The sequence below is a fragment of the Mastigoproctus giganteus genome, chromosome 8 (assembly GCF_048544385.1).
Source record: "Mastigoproctus giganteus isolate SK-2022 chromosome 8, ASM4854438v1, whole genome shotgun sequence".
NCBI classification, from domain to species: Eukaryota; Metazoa; Arthropoda; class Arachnida; order Uropygi; family Thelyphonidae; genus Mastigoproctus; species Mastigoproctus giganteus.
This window is the reverse complement of record NC_143582.1, coordinates 220,546,857-220,559,643: the sequence shown is the minus strand read 5'-3', so window position 1 is coordinate 220,559,643 and position 12,787 is coordinate 220,546,857. Positions and strand designations below refer to the sequence as shown.

The window sequence follows — 12,787 nt, the reverse complement described above, 5'->3', positions numbered from 1 at the left end:
AAATCTCACAGGTCATCCTATTTTGCATTCATGTAATGCCAAACAATACGAGCTTGGGAATAGCCATGAGATAAAGGCTCCATTAGAGAAGAGACAATCACCAAGTTGCGATCTGAGGTACCTAAAGAACCACTCACTTCGACCGTGTACTTAGAAGGGTTGTTTGTGAGAAAAAGATCAATCGTGTTGTTTGTAAGGTTGGGATTGTCCGTTTTTTCTTGTAGCTAAATGAACAATCTGTGCAAGGTCATTAGAAATTGCATAAGCCTCAGCATGTCGACCAGCTGGGTTGGGGTGACTAGAAAACGGAAGCCAGCTGGAGTTGTGAACATTACAATCACCAAGGAAAATTACCTCACTGTTAGGAAAGTTGGACTGGAGAAAGTCAAGTTGCAAAGAGTGAAAGCCAAAGAGCTCCAAGTGATTAGTGGAGTTGGGAGACCGGTAGAGACAACAGATGAATTTTACACAATGAGGTAGAGAGATTTTAAGCCAGAGAAGATCAAAAAGAGGAGATTCCAAATTACCAAGTCTCTGACATTGAATATCGGAATGGACATATGCACAAGTACCACCTTTGAGGCGAAAGGAATCATAGATCGAATAATTCGAGCAACTGAGTTGAGCAGTATTTGAATCAACCGATAACTGAGATTCTGTCAGAAAAAGTACATGGGGTTTGGCAGACTGCAAGTGGAAATAGACATCGTTGAGATTAGAATTGAGACCACGTATATTTGTGAAATGAACTAGAAAGTGTTTGGGAGGTTTGGAACTTTTCGCAGATAAGTGTGCTCTATAGTTTGACAATTCATGATGTATTCAATAATAAGAAAGTGGGGGGGGGGGACATTCTGTATGAAGTAATGAAATTTTTGGATATGGAGTACACATGTTAAGAATATACCCAGATCCTTCACATAACATGGCCTTGACAATTCCCCCGCATACACACTACTCGGACTCCCTCCAGTCACTATCTGGCAGAGTAGAGGTAGCAAGATTATTCACTAGCTGATCCGGAATCCTCCTAAAGAGTTACCAATAGGTTCGGTCCGGTGTACTAACTAGCGGCCGGTCTGTGAACACCGTTTTAGAGCTGTACCCTCGAAATGTAAGGAAGATTAGATCTCACCATGATATTCATCATAACCTCAAAAGTCATCAGTCATACTGCATGATGGAAGGGTTGATCGGAACTTAGCTGTGGAGACTAAACATGGGTTCCACCACTTCAAGCCTCCAATAAGCAAAGTGGTGGTTTTGCACTGGTTGATGAGTCATCTACCACCTAGTATTGCCTGGTAACACAGAGGGGCAGCATTCCTCCATGTGGTGTGGGTGCCACACCTCGACCCCTGCTTATGTTGGTTCATACCTGGGTGGTCACCCAGTGTGCTTGTGCATGGAGGTTATACCCAGGATTACTAACAGTCCCACCATCGTGAAGGGGCAAACAGAGGATTTGGCTGTCACAGACCATCCGGACGTCGCCGCAATTGGGTCTACGTGACTTGAATGTCACCCGAATATCATTGCTAGGGCCAAGATAGATCTTGCGAGGTGTGGCTGTCCCACCAGTACCCTAGATAAATGTGACCTGCAGGCACATGACCACATAGCGACCAACAGGAACATTCAAGGTAGTGACTCCACCGTGAGCGCCTTTATCACATACTACCCGAACCTATCACAGCAGGCTTCTATGGTCCTGAAATCTTATGGGATAAAGTGCGTACAGCTCCCAGGAAAGAAATTGCGATCCCTCATCTCTAGAGCGGAAACACCGGTTCCCACCTTACTACAAAGTGGACTAGTCGACCGCATGTCTTGTCGTGACTGCACTAGCTGCTACATCGGAGAAACTGGGAGAAGGCTCGGCAAACGTATCTCAGAACACGAAAGAGCCATCCGCTTAGCGGACATAGACACTCGGCCATCGCTGAGCACTTCTGGGCAAAGCCGACACAACATTGGCCTGCACTCTAATACTTCGGTCAACAGAAGCAGTGGATGTCGTGTCCACCCTATTATATAAAACAGAAAATACCATATAAGCTTTTATATAATATTGATTGAGAAAGTTACACAAGAAGATTTAATTTTATTTCCAAATTTTAAGAAATAACAAATATTTAAAGTGAGATCTGTCAGATGCCATATTAGCAGTGGAGGGTCAAGAGGAAAAGAATACTTGATTCACTAAATCTTTAGGAGTGGGGATAGAAAGTAAGGAACGAATTTATATGAATATTCAGTTTAAAGAAAAGTTGACAAATGAAGCATTTTGCCCTTTGTCTGAAGAGAACATTAAAATTTTAATGTCCAGTCAGTCAAATGCAATAAGCATAGTCAAATGAAAATCGGGTTTTCTGGTGCAATAATAATGTATAATTATTATTGCCTCCATTTTCATTGATTGTTGAAGGCCAGATGAAACCTTCATACGATTGAGGAAAAAAATGATTAGTTAAGAAGTGGAGACTACATCACTACAAGCAACAAAATAGAAAACTGACAGTGGGCTTATGCTCATTTTAGGTTGACTCACAGATAATGATGTCATTTCTCAAGTTGCTAATATAATTTTGATTTAATAGTGTGAAACATGTTTTCACTTTTCAGCCCTTTCGCTTACTTTCAAGAAGTAATTTCGCCTAATAGCGCCTGATATTTTTTTTTCACGGTCTGTACAACGAACATAGCGCCCCTTAACAGAGCTAAGCTTTTACTTTCGAATTCAAACACCCCAGGGGTGCGCTCGCCGTAATACTACACCACAGTGACGTCACCCGTTCTCCTGAGCGGACAAGAGCGTTGATCGAACGCAAAGGTCCGAAGAACGGTGAATTGTTATATGAGTAGAAATTACCAGAACAAGACACAGCAGGTCTTGCATAACAAGACCTTTATAAATATATTAATTGTCACTACGACTCCGTGCATGGTACAGTATCCATTTAATTCTTCCCCCCCCACATAGTTGACTCGTGAGAATAAGACAATTCTTAGGGAGCGCAGTTGAGGGGATGCGGAGGTATATATTGGAAAAGGGGAAGAAGAAAGGACTCACACAGTAAACTTTGAGCAAGACATGACAAGAAAAGAGTAGTGATAGTTTTGGCCGATTTTGTCATTATGTGAAGAAGAGGTTAATTAATAGGAAAAGATGAGAAAAGAATCGTATTGATGTCTGATACAGATTCCCCCCCCCCCCGAGGCGTTGCAGAATATTTTCGGGTAAGTCAACCCCTATTTTGATAACAAACAGTATTAAATTACTCAAAGCCGAACTTACTATATGCATACGATTTAATGCATTTATGAGACATCATTCCTCACATAAATATATATAAATATACCCGACAATTGTATTATTTTCTTAGAACTCAGTTTAATTGATAATGCAACTTACTAATTTAATGGTCGAATATTAATTACACTATTAAGTTAATATAATTCCCTGTTCTAGTTTTTTCCTGTTAATATAATTCCCTGTTCTAGAATTTTGTACTTGATAGAGAATTAGTGTAAAAGTCACATGAAGAACATTACAAAATTATAATATTGCTAAAGCAAGATACTGCTTGTATCCAGTTAGTTTACTTAACAATTACATACCAATTAATCTAACTTATGTACCAATTATATTGTACTTATTTGTATACATATATGTTAAATAAACCTGTTTTGTTTGTTAAAATTATGTCGTGATCATTCTTTTTCAATACATGCAAATCACTAACAATCATTTTTTTAAAGAATCAATAATGGCGGCATTTCGAGTAGCCCTTGGTTAAGAGGTGTCTCGGGATGAAAAACACAACGCGTCTAGTTGTTGCCATTTGCTCTTTACTTCTCAGAGTAAATGTAGAACGCTAGATATATTTGTCCTAACTTGAACCGCTAGACAGATCATTCAAAACCCAGGGTTTTCTGGAATTCACATGATATTGTGCTTCTTGCTGTAGCGAGTGATTCACGAGTATATTGATAGGCAAGAGCATAATATGACGGAAAAGCCTGTGGAACAATAGCGTCACACAGGATCAAACCAGTTTAATTCAAAATTCCAAGGAACTACTGCTTAAAAGATACTGGCTTTTCATCGCAGAGTAGGTGGACTCAGTTCAGTTAGTGAGCTTGAACTGAACATTTAATAATGTATCAAATCTAAATGAGCAGCCAAACTGTGTGGAAGGTAAAGAATAAAGCAGAACATTCTTTTCTCAAACTTCCTGATGCCTGCATTGAAATAGTGTTGTTGTTATTTTTTTTACCAATTTGCTGCATTGGGCCAATGCAACCCAGTAATGAGGAACAAGTAAGCATTAAACCTCCCCTTAAGGCCTCCGTAGCCGAGTGGTCAAGAGCAGGAGTGTAGTAGCACACGCTCTTTGAGTAGACCGGGGTTCAAGCCTCTGACTACTAAATACGGTCGATCTGCCAACCCGCACTGGACCAGCGTGGCAGATTATGGTCCATTTCCCACAGCATGAATTGTTGAGGAGGCGTCCATCCTGCTGTGGTTTGATAAGGGCTGCAGTTTACCTTTTTTTTTTTTACCTCCCCGTAACGAACCTATGCTGGCATCTATTCAAGATAGTATTCTTGTGTGTTAAAGATCCTGTGGTTAAGGATGCCATTCCAGTTAAAGATGAGGGTAGCATGGTTTTTTCTCCAGGAAACTCGAGTTTTTTGTCCAGCAAACAAAAAATTGACCTCAGAACACATTTTCGCAATTTACAGACAATATACACGGAGCATCGTGGCATTAGTCACCAATGCTTCTCTAACAGTCTCTCCACTCTCCGTTTGTCTCATAGACGTTCTCTTTCTGCCTTTCTATAGACAATTCCATGGGCACTGTTTTTCTGAATTGGCTTCTATAATTCCAGCTCACTCATCCAAATCAGTTTTACTGTCCAACTTGAAACTCAGAAATAATTTTTCTTCTTCCTCATTTATTCATCAACTTTTGTTTTCTGGAACAATCACCTGAAAATTACATTGTACAGAAGTTCAAGTCTATTGTCAACAAGTATGTTCTTTCATCCTCTCAACCTTCAACCCATGCATGGTAATAAGTACTATAGGTTCTTGTGCTTCGGGTTTTTGTAAAAAAAAAAAAAAAGAATTTAAAATAATAAGTTTTTCATAAATAGTTAGTCGTTTTATTGACTTAATTGTCATACTAATTTATTTTCTAGAAGTAGCTTTATACTCCTAGTCAAGCTACTTAGTTTATTTTGAATTTAGATAGATTTTTTAGGTTGTTATTTAGTACCCATAGAAACTTGCTGCCATAGTTGTAGTATATTGGATCAATACGAATAGCGTAAGGTATATCTGATAGCGTAATTAAATTTAAACCAAGTACAGTATTTAAAGGGAAATCATGACCCAGACTAGACCAGCAAAGCAGCGTGCACGAAGTAGCAAAAGTGCTGTGGCTTGAGGGAGAACCGAAGGGGGAGATTCTCCAATGCATAACAGTCTAAAAAATGTGCAATATGTGAAATGTTTGCAGATGTTCTGGAACAGTACATGATCTAGCCAAGGAGGATGTCTTTGTGTGCGTGTGCTAGATGCAGAGAGTGTGAAGAAATTAGGCTCCAAATCAGCGTTCTGATGGGCTTATAGGGTAGATGTCCTCGAAAGAATTAAAATGGGGAACCCATCAAGCTCTCAGCTGCCCAACTCAATGCCAGAGGAGCTCGATCTTGTGCATCAGGCAACACAGGGCAATCTTCAGGACAGAATGCGCTGGTCTCACAGGAGGATCTATTGTCGGTGACTATTTTCAGGGACACGGAAAATATACCTTATGCAAAAAAGTATTGGTGGAACAGGTTTTGTCCAGGGTATGTCTGCCAGTGGCAAAAGTTAATGACGTTGTAGAACAGATATCGTCTTTTAAGGGCACAAAAGGTGATATTGTTGTACACGTTGGCACTAAGTACATTAAGTGTAGACCTGCAGACTTACTTAACAAGTACAGGTCAATGTTGGAAAGAAGTCGCGAGTTAGGGTTGAATTTGAAAGTATCTACAATTCTACCCAGACACGATAGGAGGGAGTATTTGATGAGGGCTTTGTCAATCAATTCGGCCTGGAGGGATTAAGCAAGGCTCATGAGATAAATTTTTCTCAGCGTGGTCTGTGCTTGTAACAGGAGAGACTGCTTCTACAGGGATGGGATACACTTACACAGAAAAGATTCAATAATATTTGCCGATGTTATCTAGGCAGTGTTAGGTCTGTCAGAAAACTACTAGCTTGGGAGGATACAAGGACTAATAGATTAACGTTGGCGGTGGTGAAATTGATTGTTGCACTGCTTCTATTGGAATGAGCAGTAGTCTGGAAAACAAGGTGCTGTGATTCCAACTTCTGGGAGTCGTGGCGGAACAAGTCAATACATGGGCTGTGTTATGGTTGCTAAGTATAATAAAATGTGCATGTATACTTGATTGTACACCAAAGCTGGCCGTTTAGTAAATAAATCTGATGAACTTGAGGTACTCGTCAAAACATCAAAGGCAGATATTGTTGGGATTTCAGAGACGTCGTGTCACACAGATATAAGAAATGTAGAATTGGAATTTGGGGAGTACAACGTGTACAAAACTGTACATAACGATAGGAAGTGAGGAGGGGTTATGCTCTTAGTTAAGAAAAACATGAAATCCAAGGAAGTGCATCCAGTTGACATGGGTGGACAGTGCAATGTTGAGTCAGTTTGTTGTGACAAAAGCACTGGGAAAACAAATTGAGAGTAGAGGTGTGTTAAAGGCCTAATGACTCTGATGAGTACAATGAACTGTAGAGAGAAATAGAGTGGGGCAGGAAATAAGGGGGGTTATTTACTGTGTCTTTTAATGGGGGATTTTAACTTCCCAGATATTGACTGGAACTTGTGGGTTTGTCATTCACACAAGGCTTTTGGGATTTATTGGATGATTGTTTTCTACAGCAACATGTTCGAGAGGCATGTGGACAGGTGTGGACATGTGTTTATGTAAGGGGCAGCTTCTAGAACGTTAGTTCTAGAAGCTGCCCCTTACATAAACACATGAAGAATAGTATCACTACAAATGGGCCAGATATGTGTATGACGGAAGTTTGTGTGTATTATGTGTGTGTTCTGGCCACTTGGCTACCCAGAAGCATCAGTCACCTGGACAGATGATTCTGGGTACTCGTCCACACCACAGGATGGTGGGCCAGTTCCAGTAGATGGTACACCAATGGTCTCAGAGTATGAGACAAAAAAAAAAAAAAATTCCTTCTCTGGAGCCCACTCCAGAGGGAGAAAAAAAAAACCCGAGAGGAAGAGAAAGAAAAGAATAAAAATAAATAACTGATAAAAAAAAAAATATATATATATATATATATATATGCATACACACACACACACACACACACACATATATATATATATATATAAACCCAAAGGGAATAAGAAAAAATAAAAAAAAACTGCAAGGAACCGAAAGGGGAGGGGGGAAAGAGAGAGATAAAAGAAGAGTAGATCTTCCAGTTGTGCAACCAGTAAGAACGGCAGCATCAAAACACTTCGATGCCTCCATCCAGATGTATTTGATCAATCTCGTATCACTGGAATCATACTTTTCCTTAGTTCAAACACTTCTTTGGCAAATAACTGGAGCATCTTAAACTTGCTACGGTCTCTTAAAAATACAGCTTCTTCTCCTGGAGTTATACTCTCAAGAATTTCACGTATCGCTGTTCTGGCAATGTCATATATTCGACAATCATCTAGTATGTGCCGCCAGCCTTCCCTGGCCCCGCAAAAACAAAGGTCCGTGTTACTTAGTCCTAATGCATATAATTTCTCATTCTTTGACCCGTACTCTGTTAACAAAAATGACGACTGTAAACTAGGTGTAAACCAATTGCGAACTTTTTTATCATTGAGAAAAGTCACGTTCGGGATAAACAAGTTGGTCATTCTTCCAGTAGGTATGGCCATCTTGTCTGCCATAAATTGATTACTTCATTCATACATCTTTTCTTTTCGCCTCTACAGTCAGAGCGAATATTGATCTCTATACCAAAAAGTTCTGTAGGAATTTCCCTCTTAGCACGGTAGCAAAAACCACGATACAACAAATGTAGATCCAAGGGTAGCGCTCTGGCCAACACCTCAGCGCGGCAGTGGACACCGTTCTGCACACTCTTCGAATACCAAGAAGCATGATGCGCTGTATAGAATTTAGTTTAGCCCGAGACCTAGCTATTTTAACTGTATGGAACCAGGCTCCTGCAGCGTACGTAGTTATAGGAAGGAATACTGCCTTGTAATACAGAAACAGTGTTTTATGTGATAGGCCCCAGTCAGACTTTGAAATTCTAATGATAGCACCAGAAAATTTCCTGATTTTATTGCTTAAATATAATAAGTGCTGGTGAAATGATAACTTACTGTCCACAATAATTCCCAGGTATTTGGTATCAAGGTCGATTTATATCCAAACCTGTTTTAAATAACATCATTTTAAGGACAAATGGCCAGCTTATAGCTTTGATCCCAAGAACTTAAGTCTGTCAGCACACTACTAGCTCTCTGTTCTAAGAGTGAGCGAGATCTGGCAATTATAATTGTCAGATCATCTTCAAATGCCAGCACCTTACAATTAGGGAATGTGCGAACCAACCAATTCTGTAAGACTAGGTTCCAAATAAGAGGTGCCACGACGGAGCCTTGAGGCAAGGAGAGGACATGTTCGAGAGGCAACCAGACGAAATAATACTCTTCGACTGATTATTCTTCATGTATTAAGAATCTGCCAGATAAAGGAACCACCAGGTAGCAGTGATCACAGTGTGCTGCAGTGGGATTTACTCAAAGAGGTAACTACCATCAGTGGTAAAGGGAAAGGTTTTTGCTTTCGCAAAGGTGACTACAGTGGTCTCAGACAGTTTTAAATTGTATAGAGTGGGACCAACTAATGATGTTACCAACAGCAAATTCTAAATGGGAAGCATTCAAAGAGGTAATCTTTGAAACTACTAGGCTTTTTGTTACAACTAAGAATTATTCTTCAAGGTTTAGGACTAAATGGATGTCCGATGAACTAACGAGACTCATGACAGAGAAGAAAAATGCATGGGATGCATATAAACTATCAGGTGACACGGAAGCCTTTGGTAGATATAAACTAGTCTGTAATGAAGTAACAAAGGAGGTTAGACAAGCGAAGGCGGATTCCGAGAAATCTTTGGAAAAAGATGCAAAGAAAAACAGCAAAGAAGGGGATTAATCAGATTGGTCCACTTGATATCGATGGTTCGACTATTGATAATCCTGCTCACGTAGCTGACAAACTGATAAACTTGAAAAATTGTAGAAGCGAAATACTCATTCAAATTCTGGCAGGAAGCTAAATGATTTTGTAATAACTGAGAGTAAAGTGGAGGAGAAATAGTTGAAGCGAAAAGATAAGAAAAGCAGCTGGGTTGGATGGGATCTATCCAGTTATATTAAAGGAGGCGGCAAAGGAAGTAAGCAAACCCTGGGCCATAATTATGAGAGCTTCTGTGAAATCCCAATGGACTTAACATGTGCAAATGTTTCCCAAATTCACAAAGGGTGACAAGTAATTACAGACCAGTTAGTTTCACTTCTGTTCTTTGGAAATTAATAGAGTCTCTGATTAAAGAAGTAATTTAGGACCATCTAGAAAAGACTGCAATTATAGTTCAGACACAGCATGGGTTTGTTAAGGGACACTGTTGTCTGACCAATTTGATTGGATACTATGATGAAGTCAAAAAGAACACAATGCAAAAAATAATTTTGATATCATATACTTGGGTTTTAGGAAAGCTTTTGATACTGTTGCACATGGAAGTTTACTGTACAAATTGGAGCAGTAAGGCATTAAGGGCAAATTGCTGCAATGGATAAAGGGATGGTTGAGTGGGAGAAGACAGACAGTAGTAATCAATGGACACTGCTCTTCGTGGTCTAATGTTACTAGTTGAGGCCTCCAGAGTTCGGTGTTGAGTCCATTGTTGGTTTCTCTATTTATTAATTATATCAAGTTTAATGTCCAAGTTTGCAGACGATACGAAGCTTGGCAGAGTTGTTAATGTCACTAATGATAGTACGCTACTGCAGCAAGATCTAGAAAAATTGAGCATTTTTATGGTAGCAGTAACCCCAGAGTGAACTATGAACTGTGTGGTACTACATTCAGGGAAGCGAAGAATAAAAAACACCTGGGACAATTGTACAGTCAGATATGAAGTTTTCTGAGCATTGCAGACAGTCTGCAAGGGTAGCTCATGGTGTTTTGTCGATGATATAAAAGTAAATTTTTCTAGCAGGGATAAAGAGGTGATTATCCTCTTGTATAAGGCAATGGTCAGGCCACACCTTGAGTACAGTATACAGGACTGGAGGCCCCACCTCATTTTAAGAAGAACGTAGAGCTGCTGGAACGAGTACAGAAAAGTTCCTTCTGTTAGAGATTCAAAACAAAAGTGAGATTACCACTGTTGTGGCATACAATAATTGAAGACAATACAATGTTTGTAAGAAAAACATTTCGAAAAATCTTTCCCGGTATGGAATTTTTAATAAATGGAAAACTGCTTTGTATCATTTTATTTGATGAAACAAAAAGAAGAAAATAGAAGATAATTAAACTGTTTTTTATTTAATTAATTTATAATTTAAATTTAAACTTCGATGGATTTAAGAAAGGCAGTCTTTGGATTAACTTTTTTAAGTTTTCATAAATTATATTGGATATCATATCGTACCAACCACTGAATAGGGAGCATTATTCACTGGCTTTTCATTAATAAATTAATTAAATTACCATCCATATTCAACAGACAACCATCGTTCCGAAGGTTTTAGGATTTCGGACGGTAGATGGCGCAGTTTCTTTAGCCACCCCTTTTCTTACTCTTTGACAGATTTATACCCAGAAAAACGCAACATTCTTTTTAATTTTAACAAATGCATCCTTTTGTAAGTAATTTATTAAGTAAGTGTGAAGAAGTATTATTTTCAAAAAAAGTAAATATCATATATTCTGCTAAACGTTCATAAACATTTAGATTTTAATAAACTTCTACTAAACCACCAATAGAATGCCGAATTGAAATCGGTTTAAATAATTTCGAGCACGGATTCAGGGTATCGCTTCTCGGCCTTTTGGCTAAGATCAAAGTGTAGTATCTGTTCTTATCAGCTTAATATCTGATACGGGGTCCAACGGGCCCTGAGATGTTAAACTGATTTTTGGAACCCGGCGAAGAGCTCGGAGCTTGCTCCACCTTTGCCACGAGTTGTCCTGGTCTTGCACTACCTCCAGAGTCAGCTCACCACAATTAATCCAAAAAAAGCAATTTTTATGATTCATTACTGGCAGCAATGATAGGCTAAATAAAGAATACCACGTGGTCTTCTGTGGCCACAGGAGATACTATGTGGTATTTGTATCATAGACGAATGTGCTCTCTTCGGTCCAGTGTCGTCTTGTAAAACGAATTCACTTAATAAAAAAAATATATATATATATATATATACATACATATTAATAGAATATAGTATAGGTTGAGAGGGTAAGCACCCTTGGAGTGAAATCTGGCCTTCCTCCAGGGAGTATTTCTGGAACAAACTTTTGAAAGCTACTACAGCTACCTCTTCTCACTTCCCCAAACGTTCAAAATTGGTCAGTTTTCTCTTCTCCTTTCCTTTCCTGTCCTTCTCACTTCCAACCATAGCTTCCACCCGAGCCCTCAGAAGTCTATGGGGGAACCCCAAGCCAAATCATCGGCCACACCAATAGGCCTGAAGGCCTGCAGGTATTACGAACTAGTGAGGTGCTCAAGGAACATGATGGTAACCAAGTAACATATAAAGTACAGTTAAAGAGTGGACATGGTTGAAGCTCGATAATTGTAAATTATAGTTGTGTATGCACCCTCTCGACCCTGGTGAGGCTACTTGCCTTATACCTTGGCCAGAGGAGTGCTTCTAACAGTACTGTTAGGAAAAAACTGAGTTAAAGGTACACAAACAAGATGTTCTTATCAGCTTAATATCTGATACGGGGTCCAACGGGCCCTGAGATGTTAAACTGATTTTTGGAACCCGGCGAAGAACTCGGAGCTTGCTCCACCTTTGCCACGAGTGGTCCTGGTCTTGCACTACCTCCAGGGTCAGCTCACCACAATTAATCCCAAAATGAGTGAATTTTTATGGTTCATTACTGGCAGCCACCATCTTTTCGGTTGTTAGGTGTGTACGTGTGGTGCATGGTATTTTGATTGGCCACGAAATCTGTGGCTGAATACCCGTGGTCTTCTGTGGTCACAGGATACCATGTGGTATCTGTGGCCAAACAAGGACTTGTCGATTAATTCAATCAGGACAAATTCGTCTGTGCTCTATTCGGTCCAGTGTCATCTTGTGAATCAGTTTATTCAGCTGAAATAAGCAAAATAGTTTTCCCTTAACGAGTTGTTCTGGTCTTGCATTACCTTCAGGGTATACTCACCAAAATGAATCCAAAAATACTGAATCTTTGTAGTTCAGTATTGTTTTAGTGCCAACAACTATACACATGGTGGTAGATCTCGATTTTTGTACGTGTTGTGCTGAGCTCAAATGCAAGTGCTATACCGAAGATTATGTAGCCAATGACTAACTTGCCCATGTTTTTCGATTAATCCAGTCATAACAGATTCGTCTGCTCTCTATTCGGTCAAGTCTTGACTTGTATGTAATTTATTTAGCTGAAAT

General features: G+C 39.5%; 1 non-coding gene and 1 pseudogene across 1 annotated transcript; both read left to right on the top strand.

Annotated features, from left to right (window-relative positions):
• Positions 1-11,178: 11,178 nt before the first annotated feature.
• LOC150082338 (U2 spliceosomal RNA) lies at positions 11,179-11,370 on the top strand. The gene has a single exon (XR_016547324.1). It is a non-coding gene; the product is annotated as a U2 spliceosomal RNA (small nuclear RNA).
• Positions 11,371-12,012: 642 nt separating this feature from the next.
• Positions 12,013-12,218, top strand: LOC150082337 (U2 spliceosomal RNA; annotated as a pseudogene).
• The last annotated feature ends 569 nt before the right edge of the window (positions 12,219-12,787 follow it).